Source organism: Scyliorhinus torazame, chromosome 9 (genome assembly GCF_047496885.1).
Source record: "Scyliorhinus torazame isolate Kashiwa2021f chromosome 9, sScyTor2.1, whole genome shotgun sequence".
Classification (NCBI taxonomy): domain Eukaryota; kingdom Metazoa; phylum Chordata; class Chondrichthyes; order Carcharhiniformes; family Scyliorhinidae; genus Scyliorhinus; species Scyliorhinus torazame.
The window spans coordinates 93,176,519-93,186,623 of record NC_092715.1 but is presented as its reverse complement, the minus strand read 5'-3'; positions in this window follow the sequence as shown (position 1 = coordinate 93,186,623).

Here is a 10,105-nt window from a genome sequence, read left to right as displayed (position 1 = left end):
TATATCCAATTAGAGTTCATGTGGGAGCAGAGTACTCTATATTTATTGCAAAGAATATTTTTGTAGTGTCAGTTGTTATTGGCAATAGATAATAGGCTTGTAGAATTAAATAATGTGATTTGAATTGATGTGGTATCAGGTTTTACTTCAGTATGCACCATGCACATACCAGCATGAAACTCAATATCAGGCTCAGAATTATACTGAGGTTGTGTACACATTTGTCAGGCAATGAACATGATGTTGCCACAGTGCATGGGTGAACTTGATACAGAAATCTGTATATTGGGACATGCTGTTAACAAGTTCGAGAATTATGATCCACTCCCAAACACAGCTGACAGACCTGCACACCTTCTTTAAATCAGGTCAAAGGCCCTGTGAGTTTTTAAGTGTGCACAGCAAATCTGATGGGACTTTACACAGCGCTTGAAGGGTTGCATTAAGGTCAGTAAAACAATTTATGCCTGGAACTACCGTGACAGCATTAGTAACATATTGTGACCCCTCACCTCAGGTGATAGAGTACACAGGTCAAAATCAACAATACATACTTATAGCCGATCATGGCAGTCAGTTATTGATCAGTGGAGAAAAAACTTTGCAAGAAAACATTGCTCTGAATTACAAACATGCATTCTCCTGAGACTCAGCTTTCTCCCCTGGAAGTGAAAAACCAAGGCATGAGTTCAGCCAGTGTTTAATATCAAGTGAACGTGGTGTTTAATCAATACTATTCTGCCTTTGTTCCATGATGTGGAAAGCAGTGTCTATTCATTCAGCAAAGGTTAATGCCAGGGGTCAAGTGATTTCACACTCTCTGTGGGATCCAGAACAGTTCAGCGGTTCAGATGTCTTGGACAATGATGACTCAGTTGGACTGATTTATTACTTCTCCAAGACCCTGCTCGCACTGAAGTGCTACCTTATGGAAATACCTCAAAATATAGGACTGATAAAGACAGAGGTAGTAATTACCACAATTTGGGACGGCATCTTTATTCCTGTCATTGCTTTTCAGTCAGAAGAGAGTTATAAGGAAATGGAATGAACTGGTGCTATATTCTAAATAACATCAGGGAAATTGGCATTATTCGCAACAGAGTACATATAATGTCATCAATCAGTCAAGATTTTCTACTGTGATGAGTTTTTAAAACTAAATGCACATCAAAGTTTATTTTTGAGATAACAAAAATACCTGGTAAGGAATTAATCCAAATGTTAATCGCAGCAAGGCTGATTCAGGGAGTGATTCAGTGACCCTGTTGTGCCCAGCGCAGATCTGGGTGCAACAGGAAAATCGTGCATGGGCCCCAAATCTGGGGTATCTGGGTGGCACAGCCAAGGTGCCATAATGGCAGTGCCAGGGTGCCCAGATGCCATGTTGGCACTGCCAGGCGTCAGTCCCGGGGGCCTTTTCAAGTGCCAAGTAGAGGGCAAAGTGAGGAGGGGTTCCCAGAGGCCACCCCAGGGTTGGGGGGGGGGGGGGGGGGGGTCAGGAATGCGGAGGGGGTGCACTGAAAAGTGTGGGGGATGGGAAGGCCAGGACTGCCGGACAAGATGGCTCGCTGATCAGCGACGAGCCTTTCCTGCTGGTGAACCAAAATCCCTCTCAGTGCGGTCTCGGCGGGAGAAATACTCCAAGGCATAAAAAAATGGCAAAGTGCCGTTGGAAAGCAGGATGTTTCTTGGCGATGCAGCTGCCGAGAAACACCCCGCTAAACGTGCCATCCAGCGGACTTTAACTTCAGCCCAGTGAATCGCAGTCACCATCTTGCTGTCCTTAACGCATTGATCTAAGACTTTTAAAAAATAAATTTAGAGTACCCAATTATATTTTTCCAATTAAGGGGCAATTTAGTGTGGCCAATCCACATGGACAGTGACCCGGAGCTGGGATCAGCATTGATGTAAGGTGATGATTAGAATAATAAATTATTGATGAGATAAAATAAATTCAGTAAATTTGACAGAAAACAGGCCGTTGAAATGTGTGAGGAGACATTTGTAACCACATAGTAATTTTGTGAGAGTCATGGTTCAGTTAGTAGCCTTCTTCCTTCCCAAAATGTTTCTGGTATTCTTCAGCATTTATAAAAATTCCAAAGTATTCAATACTGATCTGACTTCAAATGGTGTAATTTGGAACGAGTATTCATTCATGTGAAAAATGGTTCATTTATAATGATCACACTTGAAAGCATTCAAAAATACTCGGAAGCCATCCTTGGTTGTCAAGGTTGTGAAAATGATCTTCATTCAGAAATGCTCATAAGTAATCGGAAGCACTTGGGAATTCAAGGAAATAGCGCTACCCGAAAACTTGGACAGAATTCAGCGTTGAATGGTGTTAACTTGTACTCAGCTGGGTTCAAAAGCATTCTTCAGTCATATGAAGTAATCAGTGAGCAAAAAGCCACATAAATTGCAAACATTTATCTGCTCGGAACTGTAGAAAGCACATCAATTGTGAGCAACAACTGTTCACCTGACATCATTGGTGGTAAAAATCCTTGTGGACAGCAATGTGTTGACTGCAGTATCTGCACTTCCATACTCATTTGTTCAAAAACTCAAGTACCAGCTAAAGCTACTGGGCTGGATGCTCCGCTGGTAGCGGTGTCCCCAATCCGGGGGAGAATCAGTCGTCCTGGAAGAATCAGAATTGCAATTCTTCAGCTCCGCTCTGGCGCCAGGATCAGGGTGCGCGCCCGTTCGCCAGCAGAAGGATGCTGAGCAATGCCCAGAGTCTCCGACCTTTGTGATGTGCCGCTCCTCTGGTTGGGGGGGGGGCACATGCCACCGGCCGGAACCATGCGTGGATGAGGCTGAGCAGGGGATTGCACACATGTTGGGACCGTAGCTGTGGTGTGTCGTGGGGCTTTTGTGTGGTGGCTGGGTTGTGTCCACATGTCCGGTGCCATGGTAGATGGGAGCTGGGGCTCAGTGGACAGGTGGGGCCTGGTGTCAGCTGGTGTTCCTGCGGGGTGGGCTAGCTGGTAGTGTCACTGGTGGGGCACCTACTCTGGGAGCTTTGCAGGGGCCACAGTGCATGCAACCACTGTTCAGGGTACGTTTGGCAACCCCCACCCTCCCGCATACCCTGCAGTGGGGCAGCACCACGGAAAGGTGCACTGAGAGGTGCCAACACCTGGTGGCCACTGGCTACGCTGGACAATGCAAGCCCTGTTGATGGGGTCTTGGTGTTCCTGGGGGCTGGCCTGGGGGGCGAGGGGACATCCGTATGGCCAGTGGGGCTCTGCACATTCATGGGACACGGTGGGCAGTCAGTTGAGTGCACAGCCAGGTGGCTGCTTTGTAGGCTGCAGCAATGGCGGTCCATCCCTAGTCACCCAGGTCCTGAGGGAACACACCGGGCCTATGGCCCATCTCCTGGTTACACCCCACTACTACCGCTGACCCTGACAGACCTCCATTGCAGAACAACTGGCAGCCCACCATTGCGCCTTTGGAAACTTTTCTTACCTCCTCTCACTCCCCCGGCAGCCACTGCGTCTGGTCTCCGTTTATAAATACTATAAGTGAACCTCGTCATCGTCACTTCCTCCTGGCGGGGACGGAGCACTACGGGAGGCCAGAGACTACCGTGTCTAGCCTATTAATGAGATACTAACGTTACTGTATAATCTTCATGCCCACCCGGCACGGGGCGTGGAATGCATTCGCGTTACTATCGAAGTGCCGGAGCATGGCATTCCACTGGATGCCCGGCGCCCAACTCGATTTTCAGCTGACACCGTATTCTCCACCCAATTGATGTCGCGCTTCCGCCGTCGAATCATAGAATCCAGCTCACAGTCTCCCAAACGGAGAATCTTGCCCGTTGTCTCTGAGTCACAGAATGGAAATCTCCAGCCCCCTGCGGTGGGTTTTCCCATGGCAAAGGCAGCTCATCCTCAACTGCCAGTGGGATCTTCCACTCATGTCGAGGTTGATGCGGATTACATTCCTTGCCCGTGCCGCCATCTGCAGGAGTTGACTTCGGCGGGACTGAAAGATAAATAGGATAGATGCGGACAGGTTGTTTCCACTGGCGGGTTGAAGCAGAACCAGGGGGCATATCCTCAAGATAAGGGGAAGTAGATTTAGGACTGAGTTTAGGAGGAACTTCTTCGCCCAAAGGATTGTGAATCTATGGAATTCCCTGCCCGGTGAAGCAGTTGAGGCTCCTTCATTCAATGTTTTCAAGATAAAGATAGATAGTTTTTTGAAGAATAAACAAATAAATGGTTATGGTGTTCGGGCAGTGATGCACAATCAATTACTTGTGAGACAAGGAGAGTCATACTAATCGGCTTTAATCAGCTAGAACTATACCCAGCAGCTTCAATACAGAAAGTGAAGGCTGCTGGGACGGCATTGGTTCTTATACCCCACCTCTCAGGGCGGAGCTATGTGCGTTAGCCAATGGTAGACTCCTAGGTCTAGCCAATGGGCATCCACCTCTCAGGTACTGCAATACCTGGTATTACAACAGGCGGGAAAGTGGAGCTAAGTCCACAAAAGATCAGCCATGATCTCATTGAATGGCAGAGCAGGCTCGAAGGGTCAGATGGCCTACTCCTGCTCCTAAGTTCTTATGTTCTTATGTTATGTTTATCCCACCGATGGGAAGGGCTGGAAAGGCCACAAAGTTCTAGATTCAAGCCCCACTCCAGGACTTGAGGGCAAAAATCAAGTTTAAAACTTAAATGCGGTACTAAGAGAGTGCTTTTTGGATGAGGTGTTAACCCAAGGCCTGTTCAGATGGATATAAAATAAGCCAGTGGCACTATTTGACAGATCAAGAGAGTTGTCAGTGGTGTCCTCAGTGTCGTTGTCAATATTTATCCCTCAACCAATATTGTAGAAAACGATTATCTGGTCATTATCATATTGTTTGTGGCAGTTTGCTGTACATAAATTGGCAGTCACATTTCCTACAATACAACAGTGACTACACTTCAACAGTACTTTGTTGGCACTTTAAATCCCAGCCATAGTTTCACTGGCAGAAGAATTCTTTTGGTTGCTGGCATGTAACAAGATTATAACTATCTTGGTCAAACTTTTGTGTATTAGAACCGCAAGTCTGCCTACCAAAGCTAAATGTCCAGTTCTGCTCACTCTGCATGAGAGACTTGGATTGTGTACCAGCATCATACCAAGAAGCTCAAGCACTTTCACTTGAACTGACTTCAGAAACTCCTGATGGCAGGACAAAATACCAGACACTGAGTTGCTCACCCAAGCTGGAATGACAAGCATTCACACCATACTAAGACAGACAAGACTGACTTGGGCTTGTCATCCAATTAGAATGCCTGACATTTGCTTACCAAAGTGAATCTACGACGGAGAGCATGAGTGTGAGGTGCACTCTCATTGTGAGCAAAGGAAGCATGACAAGAAAACTCTGAAGGCTTTACTCAGGAGTTTTAATATCGACTAGGAAACTCGTCGCATATCATTATGCCTGAGACAGTCAAATAAAAAGTGGTGTGACCTCCTTTAAAAGCAAGTGCAAATCAGGGACAGGGAGAAAACGCATGGAGAGGAAATCTCAAACCAAAAACTTGTCCAAAGCCAAATCGTCTGTGGTATCCTATCCTATTTGCAGCAGAAACCTTGGACGCAGATTGTGTTCAGCAGTCCAACCACCCACCCAGCAAAACCCTATCATACATATGAATATTATCCTCTTTGGCTCGAATGATGAACAAGAAAAAAAGGATAGATTTTCACCTTCACTGTATATGCTGAAAATATTGAAATGGATTCTTTCTTTTTCAGCTCTTTCACAAATTGTACACTTGGTTCAAAAGAACCTGGCAGAACTTGTCGTTTTTCATGGGTTATCTGTAGAATATCCTGCAGAATTTCCCGGTTAATGCATTTGTAATTTTACGAGTAATGTTACACAAAGGATATCTTTACAAATATTTTTGGAATGTTAGAGCACATAATGATCACAACAATTATATTTATATTTTAATATTGGCTAACCAATAAGCATGAAAACCCTGTGTAAAGTTGCTAAACAGGATTCAATTGCATTCTGATTGGTAATATATTTAAAATCCAACTATTTTCTTTCTTCAAAAGGAATGAACTGGACAGAAGTAGAGACTATCCTGTATTCTATATTTTTTGTTGAATTTGGAGGGTCAGAGCTTTGTGGGCAATTAGTTGATTGCATGTGAAACTCTCTGAATGCCACAGGGTGACATTCAGCTTCCAAAGGGATAAGCTGCACAATCATCATTCACTGCGCCATTTTTCAAAGTTTTGCTTTATTGCAGGAGACTGTTATCATTCCAGCAGTTTACTAGCTGTTAGAAATGAGCTGGAGTTAGCTGTGATAAAATATGATATAAATTCCAGTTGTCTTGTGCTATAGCATTAGTCGAAGTTGCTGTATTTAATAAATAAATTTGATTAATTGTTTTAGCCTGTCGAGACTCTGGTCTGTGTTAACAGTTCTGTCTGGGTGAACATGTGAGCTTAGCATGGCGCTATGCTTAAACCAATTGCAGTACCACAATTGGGATAATTTATGATTCCTCAGTCCCCACCACTGTGTGGACACATGATGAAAAGAAACAGATATCAAATCATTAGGGAACCATTGCCAATCTATTAAACAAGAAAGCCATGCAAAATAACACAAAACGCAAACGGTTATGAATATGTCAGTAATTAATTGATTAAGTAAAATAAATTCAGCAAATTTTACTGAATACATTCCATCATAATGTATGGGAGACATTTTGTAAATTGGATTAAAAAGTCATTGTTAATAGGTTTTGTCAATATAAATTTGAAATGCCAGTTATTTTAAAATAAACTGATTGAAATAGCCCGTTTCTTAAGAGAAATGTGTTGATTGTTTTGAAATTCTACATGGTGAATGAATCTTTCCCAACTGGGTGCAGTTTATTAACTTCTGTCCCATGTCATGCAGATATTTCAGTGAACTGGCATTCAGGGTGGGGAGGGAGGTTTTTCAGGCACAAACGTGGTGTAAATGACAGGAGCTGAGTACAATCAGCTACATTGAACTTCTAATGTTTTTCTTGATGTTTAAATTAAAGCTAAAATGTGACAAAACTCTTCCATTATTCCTTTTAGCTTACTTAGCTTGTTAAGATGACAAAAAATAAATGTATATATTTGCAGTTGCCATGGTTTGCTTAAGTTAAAGCTGAAGGAGCATTGAAAATGAAAAAAATGAAAATCACTTATTGTCACAAATAGGCTTCAAATGAAATTACTGTGAAAAGCCCCTGGTCGCCACATTCCGGCGCCTGTTCGGGGAGGCTGGTACGGGAATTGAACCGTGCTGCTGGCCTGCCTTGGTCTGCTTTCAAAGCCAGCGATTTAGCCCTGTGCTAAACCAGCACCTTACATCAGACACTCATGCAAGACTGATAAAAGTTTATCATTTTGTATTCTAAGTCAGTTCTGTGGTCCGGTAATCACTCTGGGTGCTAACACTGGCCTAAACCCTTTTTTAGGCAAGGGAATCATGATTCACAATATGCCTGCACCTGTTGCCATAGAGATAGACAGCACACAAATTTGGTGCTATTTCTTTATTTACCTGATTTATCATTGGCCCAAGCAGCACTCATGCTGTGGCTATCTGGGTGCTGAACATGGGGCCCAGCAACATGCATTAGTATCATATGATGACAGATCGCCTACATATCTTAAAGGCAATGTGTCCCTCTTAAAAGGGAGCTGCATTTTATGGAAGGGAGCTACTGTTCATCCTCATCCTCATCAGCTCCACCTCATCCTGTTTTCTCACAGATTCACAGAATGCTAATAGCGCAGAAGGAGATCATTCAGCCCATCATGTATGCACCAGCTCTCTGAATGAGCAATTCTCTCAGTGCCAATCTCCTGCCTTCTCCTCATAACCCTACACATTCTTCTTTTTCTGGTAACAGTCTAATTTATTTTTGAATGTTTCGATAGAGAGTGCTTTCACCACGCTTTCAGTCCAGGAATTCCAGACTATAACCATTCACTGTGTGATAAAGGTTTTCCTCAAATCACTTTTATGTTTTTGCTAATGACTCCAAACTTGTACCCTCTCATTCTCGATCCTTTCACAGGTTGGAAGTTTTTCCCCATCTACTTTGTCCACCCCCAATCTCCTTTCAGCCTTCTCTTCTCCAAAGAAAACAGTCCCAAACTCTCCAAATTATCTTCTCAACTGAAATTTCTCATCCCTAGGACTATTCTCATTGGGCGGGATTCTCCATTGGGTCACGCTGGAATCACGAAACGCGATTGGGCAGAGTATAGGTTCCGATGCCAAAATCACAGCGAGCGCTGATTTGATGCCAAATGGCAATTCTCCATCGCCTCGACAGTGGTGTCAATGTGGTCCAGAGCACACGTAAATGGTGTTTACTGTACATGTCATTAGCGGGCCCGACCCAGTATTCTCCGGGCCGCCACGATGCTCTGCCTCTGATAGGCCGAGTTCCCAACGGCGTGGTACACTTGTGCTTTTAAAACTCGTGAAACTAGTGACGTGGCTGCAGAGGGAGAGATAGGTTGTAATGTGTATATGCGGCTGCAGCTTGTCAGCCTCCCCAGTGTCAATCACGGAACCGGCAAATCGTGCACCATTTTTCATTGGAATTGATTGTGTTCCATGTGGCGCCTGTGCTAGCCCCTCCACAGTTGCTGAATCGATCCAGGACCATTGCCAGTTTTGCTGCCGTGAACGTCCGCAAATCCTGTGTTGCGTCTCTGATTTTGAGACTATGTCCGGAGGAAGTGTCTAGTTTTACAATGAAAAAGTCAGCGCCACCCCCACACCGACACTCCGCCCTGTCGGACACTAGCAGCAGTGCTGGGTAAAACTCCTGGAGTTTCCGACAACGGCTGGAGAATTGCCAGGTCCGTGGTCGCGCATGCGCACGCCGCCGACCTGCAGCAGTCGCGCCGTACAACCTGGAGCTGGCCATGCATGGACCCGGCCGCCCCCTGGGCACCCCCCACCAGATTCCCCCCAGCCCTCACCGAAGCCCCCTCTGCCAGCAGCATGGCTCCCACCCGACTGTGGCGGCGCTGGACACAGTCCGCAGCATCCACGCCGGGTTTGTAAAAACTCAGACCACACATGACCCGCGCGGTTGTGAACTCGGCGCATCGGGGCAGGGCATTGGGGGTGGGCCTCAAAGCTACGCGCTGTCGCCCAATGTGGTTCCTGCCCAGGGCCAGCGGAAACATGCAAACACCTAATTAAAGCTAATTTAAATATCATTATTGGGCAAGAAGCCAGATTCATCGGGCTCCCGGGTTGCTCCAACTTTCCACCGGGAAGTCCCGCTGGTGTGAATTGGTGCAAATCCTGCCAAACGTGATCCTGGCGCATTGCACTCCAAAGGGGGCAAGGGGGTGTGCATCCTCCTTACACCTACCTCAGAAGTTGTCAAGAGCTTCCTTTAGCGGAGATGGGGATGGGAGGGGGGTTGGTGTCCGTGGGTGGAGTGTGGAGGCGGTGGTGGGAGCTCATGCTGGGTTGGAGGGGCTCAGGTCGGGATCTTTCCTGGGATGGGAGTTTTTGGCTGCTCTTCCCATCTGCAGCCTTGAAAATCATTAAAATGTCTTTCAGCATGTCAAGTTCAAAGATCTGTGAGATGAAGGTAAAAGTCTTCCCTTTATGGTGGTGGAAATCTTTGAAGTGCTTTTACCACAGTCAATTCCATTGCCCTACAAATTTTTTCAGCCTCTGTGCACTGCTATAAGGCCAAAAAGCTTTGAGCTGCATTGTTTCCTTTCAATCTCATGGTCCATTGGCATGTACAAGACTCTTGATTGACAGGTGTGGGCAATTTCAAAGGAAGGCGTTTCAAAGGAGTCTGGATGACAAAGAGTCACCCAGACTTGAAACATTGGCTTCCTTCTCTCTCTACAGATGCTGTCAGATCTGTTGAGATTGTCCAGTATTTTATGTTCTTGTTTCAAAGTATTTATTTATATATTTCTACAGGGGTCCATTAACTCTGATGTACTTCTTCTTTTGAGCAGCTGTTCTTTCTAACCGCAATTTTTTTTTTTGAAGAGACTGTATCTTTGT